The sequence below is a fragment of the Lepidochelys kempii genome, chromosome 24 (genome assembly GCF_965140265.1).
Source record: "Lepidochelys kempii isolate rLepKem1 chromosome 24, rLepKem1.hap2, whole genome shotgun sequence".
NCBI lineage: Eukaryota > Metazoa > Chordata > Testudines > Cheloniidae > Lepidochelys > Lepidochelys kempii.
Window position 1 is genome coordinate 8,549,889 of NC_133279.1, and position 13,245 is coordinate 8,563,133.

The following is a 13,245-nucleotide window of genomic DNA, read 5'->3' on the forward strand; positions in this document are numbered from 1 at the left end:
CCAGGCTCTGACTCGGGTTTGAGCCCCAGCCCCCTTCCGTCCACACCAAACCAGTGACTTGGGTCAGCGGGCACTCTGACCCACCCCCCAGCAGGATCCTGAGTCTAAGTCCTGCTGCGAGTTGGGTCCAAGCCCTGTCATTTTGCAGTGGGGATGCAGCTTGAGCTGCAGACCCACGTCAGAAGGTCAGTGCAGTGCAGTACAGACACATTAGCAGGGCTGAGACCTGGGTCCAACCATTGTAAACCCCAGGTTTGCAGTGCAGTGGGGCAGCTCAAGTGCATCCCAAGTCCACAAGCCCAGGTCCCACAGACCCGGGTTAAGCATGCAGTGCAGAGGTCACCCAAGAGATCATGTTCACGGTGCCCTCTGCAGACCGCGCTCCTCTTGGATACTGGACAGCACGGCTGGTTTCAGGCCACTGGTATAACTGCCCCAAAGCAAACTGCTGGCGTTAATGCCATTCGCCCTGACGCAGCATCACTTGGCTGCTGCGGTTACACCAGGGCTGAAATCAGAGGCCTTTGGGGTGCACTGCCAGTTTTGCATCTAGAGGGAGTTTTTGCTGCTGCTCCTCTCCTATGTAGGGGGGCTTGCCCTAGCTCAAAGGCGCAAAGCACCCCGCAGGATGGACACTGGTGTTCTCGCTGATCCCAGGTTTTATTTTAAAGCTGAAGCTTGTGGTGACGTTGTTGTTGTTGTGATGTGTGTCTCCTTTAATTTGTCCCTTTGGTCTGTGTTTTGATCTGCCCACGAGCATCGCTAACCAAACCGCTGAGCTGGATGCATGAGGTTTTTCTGGGCTGCGCCCCTTCTTGCCCTGGAATCTGTGAATCTAAGCCACCCTGGGTCTAGGGATTAAAGTTCTCTGCTTGAAAGGGCTCAGAGAGAGGTGGCCTTTCTAAAACTGGGTTCTCGTGCTGCTATTTGGGGTATAATGGATTCCAAAGAGAGGTCAGTGTGACCATCTAGGTTGACCTCCTGGATAACACAGGCCCCAAAATAATTCCCAGAGCAGGTCTGCTCGACAAACAGCCAATCTTGATTTAAAAGGAGTCAGCGATGGAGAATCCGCCACAACCCTTGGTTGTGCAGAACAAGAGTGTAGAGAAAGCATCTCTTGTTTTTCAATCCTGGAAACAATCAGGAATGTCAAATCCAGTCTGCCCGGGTTTTGCTGGGTGCCTCCGAGGAGGTTTCGACCTTAAGTGAAAGACCTGGGATGTTGGCTCTTTAACAAAGATGTCCTGTATCCAAACTGTTAGTTAGTCATTGGAGTTAAATAAGCCTCACCCCTAAAAAAAACTGATTACACCCCCGTCCCCTCTCACTAGCTCAGTGTTCGCTCTCCTGATGTCCCTGTTTCACTGACTTTTGTGCTCACCCCGGCCCTGTCTACATTAGTGTTTTGTTGATCTCCTAGTGTTGCCCTCGCACTGATGCAGCTTGCCCAGCTGCATAGAACGGGAAGCGCTAGTACAGATGAACAGCTGTCATTTCCACCACCAGCCGGCTCGGCCTGCGCTCACAGCTAACCGGGGGGAATAAGGAGGAACCTCTTGGATTCTCTTTGTCTGATATACCCTCCCCAGGTGTCCCATTGCTCCACAGGAGATTTAAGTCATGGGCTGGCTGAGCAATCGCTCTCCAAATGCATTAGACAGCCTCTAGCATCGCCATGCAGAGGGGTGCTTGGTATATGGTGCCCCTGGACTTGCTGCAAGCCCCAGTATGGGGGCTACACCAAACCAGTGGCAGGGACATTTTGTCTGCATCATGAATAAAGTCCTCCATACTGTCCTGCGTGGGGGGGACTGGAAACTGTTCTTCCAGCGTTTGCCCAGGCAGGAGAGCGGAGTAGCAGTGAGTAGGCTCCCCCTGTGGATCTGAGAACCAATGCTTATGGACAGCAGGGAGCCCAGAATCGGTTCTCAAGGGATCCAGCAGGTGGAGTGACTTTCTTCCTCTTGTATGGAGCTTTTCCCTCTGTCTCACCACTCATCTGGGTAGAGTCTCAGACTATTGATCGGAACAGAGGCTTCCTTACTAACTTCCTCTGGACGCTAGCAAGCTAAAGAATCCAGTTAGTTATCACAGGGAGTAACCAGCACAACCTGCTGTTGTCTCAGAGTCTGGCTACACATGAAAGTTAATTAGGATTAAAGTAGAGTGAGACTTTAAAACAGATTAACTATTCCTGATTAATGTTCTGTGTGGACACTCTTATTCCAGAATAACGCCCCATGTAGACAAGCCTTCAGAAGTCAGTACTGCACTTTGCTTCCATTCTCCCTTCCTGCCAGCAAATGATAAAAGTCACAGCTGTAGTATAATTTATTAGGTGAATTATGGGAGCACCTGGGCTCCCCAGTCACCCATGGTGCTAGGTGCTGTACAAATACAGGCGAAAAAGACAGCCCCAAAGAGTTTACAAGCTTTTGCCCTTTAAGGGTTTATAATCTGCTTTCTCTGAGATGGACTTATAGGTGAACTGGAAAATTTCCCCCACATATGCCAGACCCTGGCTCAGTATGTTTGGTTTTATTTGCAATTTAAAAAAAAAAATTAAAACACTGTATCTTAGAAGCTCATTTTCTGTTGTGGGGCCAGGTGGGTCAGAGGCTTGGGAATCCAGCCTGCATGGTGTGTTTATGTGGCCCACATGGCCACATTTGCAGCATCTCCGCTTTGATTTTAAGGAGAAAAGGTGAGAGTGCACCCCTCGCGGAGTGTGTCAATAACAATCCAGACTTGAAGGGAGTGTAGCTGATTCCCCCCCCCCCGCCCCGTGGCTGCCTGAAGCTGCAGCCAGCCTGAGCTCAGAGAGGTGTGAACTTCCCCACCTGCTGTGAATCCCCCTGCGGCTGTTGATACTAAAGCCGAGGGACCCTTTAAATGTCAGCATTAACTATTCCATTGTCGCAGTGCGACAAGGACGGGACTGGTTTCAGAGTAACAGCCGTGTTAGTCTGTATTTGCAAAAAGAAAAGGAGTACTTGTGGCACCTTAGAGACTAACCAGTTTATTTGAGCATGAGCTTTCGTGAGCTACAGCTCACTTCATCGGATGTGAATCCCACAGGGAGGGAAAGATGATGGTGGGGCTTCAAGAGGAGCACGTTTTCCGACTGATGCCGACTTCATTGTAACAGCTCAAAGTTCTGGTCCTACGTGACCGACAGGTTCCAACCTCGATCCTAGGGCCCAGTGGTCAGCTGTGGGGTGAGGAGAGCATGTGTTCCTAAATTTATACCCCCCTGGCCCACGGACTTTAATTAACAGTGCAGTCCCTCTCTGGGCAGAATGAGCTTTGCAAGGGAGCTGAAGCACAGGGCTCAATACTGCCCGTCCCCAGCAGAGGGCCCCTGCATCTGCCAGGCTGGGGGACTCAGGAGCCACCCAGGCCCCTGAAGGACTGGTGAGGCCACTCAGTAGCTGCTCTGGGGTGGTGGGAGGGCGGGGAGCAAACTGACTCTTCCTCCTGGGGTGAAAACCATAAGCCGTGTGAGCACCTGGTCTCTGGCTGAGTGCAGTGGGGGAGGGGTGATTTCAGGGGGCTGATAGCCCAGGTTAGAGCAATGTGTGGGGTGGGTAAGAGCAATGTGTGGGGTGGGTGGGTGCTGTGCGAGCTCCCCCTCCCCTCCCAAAAAAACCCTCGTGCACAGCTCGGTTAATGCAGCTTGGTCCTGATCTCCAAATCCCCTGCACTTCCAGGCCAGTTCTCCCCACACGGCTTTGCTGGTGCCGCTCAATCCCAGCCTGCAGCCCCCTGTTACCCCAGCCTTGGGCTCTACACCACACTCACACACTCTCTCTCCCTCCTGTGTCTGTTGATGCCCCTCAGTCCTGACCCACAGCCTTTCCCCACCTTTCCAGCCCTTGATTCCCTGCCCCCAATCAACAGCCCTGGCAATGCCCCTCACTCCCAAACCCAAACCCCTACTATTCCAGTCCTGAGCTACCCGCACACAGCCCTACCGATGCCTCTCAGGCCTGACCCACAGCTCCCCTTCCCACAGGGAATGAGTAGGTCTAGTGGTTAGAGCTGGTGTCTGGGAGTCAGGATTTTTGGGCCCTGGTCCCAGGTCTAACACTGACCTGCTGGGTGACCTTGGCACCAGTCACTCAGCCTCCTCGTGCCTCAGTTTCCTCAAAGGCCCAACATGGATGATCTTCCCCTGGACTTTGCAAACACTAATTACTCACGAGGAGGGGCAGGAGCCTTGTCGCTGAGCCAGGCAAAGGGAGGCCCAGAGCTGTATTGGTCAAAGCCAGCCCACACCCAGGTGGGCCAGGCCCATGGCCAAAGCCAGCCCAGGTGGGCCAAGTGACTTGAAGAAGAACCTGCCTGACTTTGCCATGTCCACACACACAGCTCGATCTCCTGCTCTTCTGGTTCTTCCAGTCAGGAGTTGGATTGTGCCAAAGGAATTTGCTTGGCTCAGGTGCAGGGAGAGCTCTTGGGTTAAGGAGGGGAATGTTGGTCATTGACCAGAAAAGCCCCCGAACCAGCTCTGGGGTGGATCCATCACTGCAGCCAGGCCCCATGCTCCCCCTGGTGTTAGAACAGCAGATCTGAACAGGTGACTGGCTACGGTACAGCAGGCTCCTATGACCCTCCTGCACACACACATATACATATACACACGTGTGTGCACACATGCCTGCACATATGCACATGCACACGTTTCCTTATCAGGGTCTCACCCTTCACTCACAGACTCTCTGTAGCTCACACTTTTGCGCTCAGGCCTATTCACCCACAGAGATGCGTTACGCCCGCCCAGCCCCACACACCCACACCAACACACAAGGTTTCGAATTCTGAGCAGAGGAAATGGGCTCTGCCGGAGGCTGCGCTGCTTCCAGTCCCCAGACTGCTCTCGAGTGGGACGTCAGGAAGACGCCAGGGAAGCGCCAGCCACCGAATGAGAGACAGCCCTGGCCTTGGCGAGCTCACAGTCTGTATAGAGACAGGATGGGAGGGGAAACTGAGGCACAGAGTGGGGAAAGGACTTGCCCAAGGTCACCCAGCAGGTCCATAGCAGAGCCAGGAATAGAACCCAGGTGTCCTGAGTCCAGTCCAAGGCCCATTCCATTCTATGTAGGGTCTTACCCTGCCCTCATCACCGTCCTGTCTGGGTACTGTCCCGTCATGTATTAAGTCAGGTGACAAAGAGCAGTCAGGTGTGATCCATTCTTTTCGCTCATCCTGTCATAAGAACATAAGAACGGCCACAGTGGGTCAGACCAAAGGTCCATCTAGCCCAGTATCCTATCTTCTGACAGTGGCCAGTGCCAGGTGCCCCAGAGGGAATGAACAAAACAGGCAATCCTCAAGTGATCCATCCCGTTGCCCATTCCCAGCTCCTGGCAAACACTATCCCTGCCCATCCTGGCTATGAACTTATCTAGTTCTTTTTTCAATCCTCTCCCAACTCCCCTGACCTCGCTGCATCTCCCATCAGCTGATTTATCCTGCTGGGTCACTGAGATCCATCCTACCCATTCCCCCTTGCTCCCTTTAACCTGGGCCACCCCCAAATAACCGCCCCCTCCTTGGTTTTCTCCCCTCTCCATCCTGATCCCTTTCTGCAGTCAGGGCTGCCCAGGAGTGTGTGTGTGGGGGGGGGAAGGGGTGGGGGGCAACATGGGCAATTTGCCCCAGCCCCCCACCGTTTGAGAGGGCCCCAAACCTGCAGAAATTGAGTGAGTGACGCACAGTGAGCTGGTGCATAGTGTCACAGCGCTGCTCAGGTTTGGTCCGGCTGCCCCTGTCCGGGGAGCTGGGCCCAGCACTGTGGGACAGGAGTCCTCGTTGCAGGGTGCGGAGTGCCTCAGTTTCAGGTCTTTGCCCTGGGCCCCTAAAAATCTCTGTGTGCCCTGCCTGCAACTTAGCCCTGCGGCTTTCCCAAATGCCCCGGGGAGGGGCACAGATCCAGGCAAGAAGATGCTTCCCCAAAGCAGCTGGGTGTGTGTGGGGGGAAGGTTGATTTGCGTCCCTGGTGTTATTTACAGGCAGATTGGTGCGTAAAGGGGATGGGAGCGAAGGGGCCGCTGTGGGGCATGGGAGGTTGGTAATTGTAGGTGCTTTACTCTCCTGCCCCGCCCTGCGGGGTGATCCACCGTGGGAGGTGAATCATTGTTTCCCCAATGAGTCAGGTAGATTAGCAAAGTCCTTGGAGAGACCCGCCTTATCTGAAGGAACTCTCCTGGGAAGGTGGCTCCCCCACACTGGAAACCCCTCCTAAGGGCAGCCTGGGAGGACTTGCTCTGGCTCAGAGGCGATCAGCTGCATCAGGCCAGGGATGTGGAGGGAGCCTGAGGGCCTGGAGTGAGATACTGCTCCTGGGCTCCCAATTCTGTGGTGAATGGCACACATTAACCACTGCTCTGCTGCTGGACAGTCCAGGTAGAACCACCTGTCGTGCTGCTGGATGGTCCGGTATGTCCAGGTAGAACCCACCTGTCGTGCTGCTGGATGGTCTGGTATGTCCAGGTAGAACCCACCTGTCGTGCTGCTGGATGGTCTGGTATGTCCAGGTAGAACCACCTGTCGTGCTGCTGGATGGTCCGGTATGTCCAGGTAGAACCCACCTGTCGTGCTGCTGGATGGTCCAGTACGTCCAGGTAGAACCCACCTGTCGTGCTGCTGGATGGTCCGGTACGTCCAGGTAGAACCCACCTGTCGTGCTGCTGGATGGTCAGGCAACAGTGCTTAATTTGTAATAAAAGAGGTGCCGGGCCCCAAGCAATTTTTTTACTTTCATAACTGATGTGCCAAGCCCAGAGGTGCCGGGGCTGTGATCTGCCAGGCCCGGAGGCGTCGAGGCTCTGACCTGCCAGGCCCGGAGGCGCTGGGGCTCTGAACTGCCCAGACCAGAGGCGCCGGGGCTCTGAACTCCCAGGCCCGGAGGCGCCGGGGCTCTGACCTGCCAGGCCCGGAGGCACCTGGGCTCAGCCCTGGCAAGCTCTGGCACAAATTAAGCACTGCCTGCCACCATGGTCCCTAATCTCAGTTGGGGCATCTGGGTGCTACTGTAATACACTTAATAACATTGCAAATGATTATTAACCGTAGCACTGGGCCAGTCTGAGCACAGCTCACTATTGCCTGTGAAGTCCAATCTGCAGGGAGTCATAGACGAGGAGCCAGAGAGCCGGTTAGGAGCAGCTCCCTCAGATATTCACTCCAAAGAGACCCAGCCCTTCTTCTTGGGGGTTGCTGCGCTTCTGTGGGAAACCCTGGGACATTCCAGTGAAACGCCTAGTGCTCTTGAGTGGCGTGGGATTCCCCTCTGCTCTCCGATCCCTGCACGAGAACCAGCAGAACGAGTTTTGAATGTAGGTCAGACCTGACCTCTCGAGTGGGAGGATGGGTTTGTGGCTTAAAGCACAGGCTAGGACAGGGTGCCAGGAGTCCTGGGTTCTGTTCCAATTCTGGGAGGTGAGTGGGGTCTAGTGGTTAGAGCAGCGGCTAGGAGTCAGGATATCTGGGTTTTGGGAAAGGAGTGGGGAGCTAGTGGTTAGAATATGGGAGCTGGGAGTCAGGACTGGTGGGTTCTGTTCCCCGCTCTGTGAGGGAAGAAGAGTCTAGTGGTTAGAGCAGGGGCTTGGGCAGCTGGATGCCTGGGTTCTGCCCCCACCTCTAGAAGGGAGCATGGCATAATGGCCAGAGCAAGGGATGAGGCACCAGGATCCATGGGTTCTAATTTCAGCTCTGCCACTGATGTGCAGTGTGACCCTAGACCAGTCCCTTCCCACCTCTATGCCCTTCTGTTAAGCAGGGACCCCGCTACCACCTCACACAGGCTTTTTCCACAAGCCACGGGGCCTTTACCAATGTCGTGTGACGAGACGGCAGCCTCGGACCAAAATAAGAACGGCTCCCAAGTGACTCTGAATAGAATCACTGCAGCCATTCATGAACATTAGCTAATGAGTCCCTGAGGCTCGGTGCGCACTCCGGGGCAACGCCAGCTGCTGGCATTCTGCTGGGGGTAGGAGACTCGGGAGGGTAACTAAGGTAGCGTGGCCATTACTGGAAAGCATTGCGATGTCTGGCAGCTGCCTCTGCTGTTTGTGCGGCTGCCGCTGCCCAACCTATGGGGTCAGGCCCTGTTCATTCATTTAACTTACCATGGAAAAGTTGTTCTGGAAGCCAGAAATAGCTGGGCTGGTTTTAACCCCCCAGCTGCCGGGCAGGTTTAGGCCAGGCGTCATTGGGTTTTTTTGCACTCATGTCGGCTGAGCAAAGGGCCTGGTGAGGTAGGGGTGGGAAGGTCCCATTTGCTGGAATCTCGGATCTCCTTTCCAAGCTCCCACCATCAAGGTCAGATTTCCCAGAGCTCAGCTCACCCAGGCAAGGGCCAGGTTTTCAGGCAGCAGCTCCCAGCATGGCTGGATGGTCCCGATGTTCTGAGCTCATTTCAGAGTCTGGCCCAGCTGGCTGATTGCTGAGCTAGGAGGTGCCACTGTACAGCACCAGTGCAGGCAATGGGAGCGCCAGTTTCCCCGCCTTCCCAGCTCATCCAGGAGTAACTCCTTGGGCGGAGAGGGAAGTTTGGCCTCCCACGTAATCCTTGGGACTCCCTGCAGAGCCCCCAGACAACAGGAACCGCTCTTCACCATGAACTGGGCTAAGACTCACAGAACTCATCTCGCCCACAGGCCAAATGGACACAGATTCGAGTCCTGCCCGGGTTGGTAGCAATCGGCATCCGGATCACCAGCACTAAGGTCACTAACTGCTCCCCCACTCGCTGTCCACTTTAGCAAAGGGGCCGAGGACAGACTGAGCTCCTGTCTCCCCACTAGAGGGGATCAAGGATGGGAATCTTCTCCCAGAGAAAGAAACAGACTCCCACATTTGTGCACTCCGTGGCAAGGGAGACATGGTTCAGTCTCGCCTAGCAGCTAGAATACTGGACTGGGACTCAGGAGTCCTAGGGTCTAATGACCTTGGGCAAGTCACTGCTCTGTGCCTCAGTTTCCCCATATGTAACAAAGGGATGGAGATAATGACAGTGACCTCCTTTAAAGCACTGTGAGATCTACTGATGTCAAGTACTTAGATGGAAGCTAAGTATTATTAGGAAACTTTATTGTTATTATCAGGCTCTTGAGTGTGACTGAATGATTCATGCTTCAGAGGGTTCACAGACAGCTGAGAGTGAGTTAGACTTCCTGCTGGTTGTCCTTGCACCTTTGATAAGGGCAGAAGATGTGTGGTTTGTGCTCTTGGACAAGTGTGTGGTTTGTGCTCTTCCCTCCTCCCCATGTCAAGTAGTCATGTTTTCACCTACCCCAGAGGTGCTGTATTTCCATGGCTATGGGATTTTTCAGAGGCTGCCATCCTAACAACATACACACAAGGGTCAGCTTCACACAGTGAGAGATGTTACAAAGCAACTGTGGTTTGGTGTGTTCCTAGGCTACAAGATAGGAGACCGAATCACCATGGCCCCATGTGACCTAAACACACATTTAAATCTATTCCTATTCAGCAAAGCATTTAAACATGTGCTTTAGTCCCATTGGGACTAGACTCGGCCCATGAAGTTAACTCTGTGCTTAAGTCTTTGCACAATCGAGGCCTTAGCTCAGTATTCTTCAGCATCCAGCATTTAACAACACATAAATTGAAATACCATATAATAAAGCAACTCAAAGACCTAGGAGACCCACCACTAGCCAAGCATCTTTATATTTGGCTACACATCTCCCTATTCAAAAATAAACCCTGAGTCTGAGAAGGAGCAGTAGAACAATTCATCTCATCTGTGTCTCAGTCTCTACTTTCGGTGTGCCCATCAACCTGGTATATGAACTCAATTATTACTGCAGATCTGCTGCCACGTACCGCCTTGCACAGGAACAAGAGGGGGAATATATATTCTCATTTGCCTCTGCTGTCTTGTCTTTTAGATCGTAGACTCTTTGGGGTGTGGGCTATCATTTAATATTAATACAACCCCTCCGCCCAGTGGGGTCCAACCTTGTGGATCTTTAGGCACTACCTACCGCTAAGTAGATGTGAAATCACAATATTCTGGCACTTGCACATTTCCAATTCACCTTGCCAAACTCTGACAAGTACGAGCTCCCAATGAAAACCGCAGCAACAAAAATTAGATGTGGGGACAACCCAGCCTTCAACATTGTGGGAACAAATTCCTGTTAAAGGTGAAATTTTCAAAAGCATCTAAGTCACTTACTGCCACTTCATGCATACAGCTCTAGGTGTCATTTTCAAAAGAGACAGACTCCTGAGGTGCCAATCCTCAAGGGTATTTAGGCACATAAGACCTCTGGGCCTCAGGCAGCTAAGTGTAATTGAAAGTCAATGGCACATAGGTGCCTAAATCACTTAGGCATTTTGAAAATTTCACCCTGAGCTGAGACAGAACTTGGGACTTAGGAAATGCCAATTTAGCAGCAATCCAAAATTGCAAAACTGTAGAAAGTAAAATACTGTGATCCAAAATACAAATGAAAATGCACACCAGAGCCTGCAATATTCATACCAACCTTCACCATTCAAATAATTAATAACACCAAAGTTGATGAATAATAATAATAGAATAATGAAATTACAAATAATAATGACCGGCCAAACATTGCTGCAACTGCAAGTCAAACCAGCAACTTAGGTTCTGATCCTACAAACATTTACACACATGCTTTAACTCTACTCCTATCTGCAGCTTCACTGAGTTCAATAGAGCTAATCATCCAGTGGTTAATTTGTGCCAGGGCTAAGCCCCGGCACTTCTAGGCTTAGCAGTTCATAGCCCTGGCATCTCTGTGCTTGCTGCATCAGTTATGAATGTAAAAAAATTGCCTGAGCCCCAATACCTTTTTCATTACAAATTAAGCATTACACTCATCATAGTAAAGTTAAGCATGTATGTATTTGGAGGATCTGGGCTCTGCTAGCATGCTTAACTTTACACACTGTGGGTTGTCCTATTGAGTATTACAGCAACAAGCAGTGTGGTCTAGTGGCTAGAGTGCTGAACTAGGTTGGGAAATGTGGATTTTATTCTGGGGTGTGCCAGGTGACCTGGGGCAAATCACTTCCCCTCATAGATTCATAGATTCATAGATATTTAGGTCAGAAGGGACCATTATGATCATCTAGTCTGACCTCCTGCACAATGCAGGCCACAGAATTTCACCCACCACTCCTAAAAAAGACCTCACACCTATATCTGTGCTATTGAAGTCCTCAAATTGTAGTTTGAAGACCTCAAGGAGCAGAGAATCCTCCAGCAAGTGACCCGTGCCCCATGCTACAGAGGAAGGCGAAAAACCTCCAGGGCCTTCCAATCTGCCCTGGAGGAAAATTCCTTCCCGACCCCAAATATGGCGATCAGCTAAACCCTGAGCATATGGGCAAGATTCATCAGCCAGATACTACAGAAAATTCTTTCCCGGGTAACTTGGATCTTACCCCATCTAAAAACCCATCACAGGCCATTGGGCCTATTTACCATGAATATTTAATTACCAAAACCATGTTATCCCATCATACCATCTCCTCCATAAACTTATCGAGTTTAATCTTAAAGCAAGATAGATCTTTTGCCCCCACTACTTCCCTCGGAAGGCTATTCCAAAACTTCACTCCTCTGATGGTTAGAAACCTTCGTCTAATTTCTAATCTAAATTTCCTAGTGGCCAGTTTATATCCATTTGTTCTTGTGTCCACATTGGTATTGAGTTTAAATAATTCCTCTCCCTCTCTGGTATTTATCCCTCTGATATATTTATAGAGAGCAATCATATCTCCCCTCAACCTTCTTTTAGTTAGGCTAAACAAGCCAAGCTCCCTGAGTCTCCTTTCATAAGACAAGTTTTCCATTCCTCGGATCATCCTAGTAGCCCTTCTCTGTACCTGTTCCAGTTTGAATTCATCCTTCTTAAACATGGGAGACCAGAACTGCACACAGTATTCCAGGTGAGGTCTCACCAGTGCCTTATATAACGGTACTAAAACCTCCTTATCCCTACTGGAAATACCTCTCCTGATGCATCCCAAGACGACATTAGCTTTTTTCACAGCCATATCACATTGGCAGCTCATAGTCAACCTATGATCAACCAATACTCCAAGGTCCTTTTCCTCCTCCGTTACTTCTAGTTGATGCGTCCCTAGCTTATAACTAAAATTCTTGTTATCTTATTACCCTCCTTTCCCTGCTCTATAAAGTGGGGGAAATGATACAGCTCTCATCTGTACAACACCTTTAGGTCTACTGATGAATAGTACTAGATAACAACTAAAGTATTATTAAAAAGAAAAGGAGGACTTGTGGCACCTTAGAGACTAACCAATTTATTAGAGCATAAGCTTTCGTGAGCTACAGCTCACTTCCTCAGATGCATATCGTGGAAACTGCAGCAGGCTTTATATATACACAGAGAATATGAAACAATACCTCCTCCCACCCCACTGTCCTGCTGGTAATAGCTTATCTAAAGTGATTTCCAGCACAAATCCAGGTTTTCTCACCCTCCACCCCCCCACACAAATTCACTCTCCTGCTGGTGATAGCCCATCCAAAGTGACAACTCGGTGCCACAAGTCCTCCTTTTCTTTTTGCGAATACAGACTAACACGGCTGTTACTCTGAAACCTGTCGTAAAGTATTATTATTACCCACAATGCCTATAGCAAAGTAACAGGTTTCAGAGTAACAGCCGTGTTAGTCTGTGGGCAGTTTCCACAGTACGCATCCGATGAAGTGAGCTGTAGCTCACGAAAGCTTATGCTCAAATAAATTGGTTAGTCTCTAAGGTGCCACTAGTCCTCCTTTTCTTATAGCAAAGTACTGCGCAAGTCTCTGCAGGATCAAGGCTTTAGCTACCAAAAATACATCCCAACAAAAAGCCGGCAAAATGGATGGTTCATGAAAACCCAAAATTATGCCCCCTTGAAAAAAAATGACAAACACTAAAACCGGTAGAGTTTCTAATCCCACAGCCACCCTCAATTACAAAACTGGAGCAAACAACAACAAAAATACAAGGGGTGGGAGAGGAACCCGTTCCACGTACCGTGACCAAACCCCTCTGAAAAACTGTGGGTAACCCCCTCCCCCAAACTAACATTGCAAAGTTTATGGCTGCTGAAGAAAGGGATTTTTTTTAGTGCAATATTGAAACGTGCCCAAACTTGCACAATTTTCTTTCTTTCTTTCTTTGGCCACAACTCCCCTCTGAGTCCCTGCAGAGCCCAGGG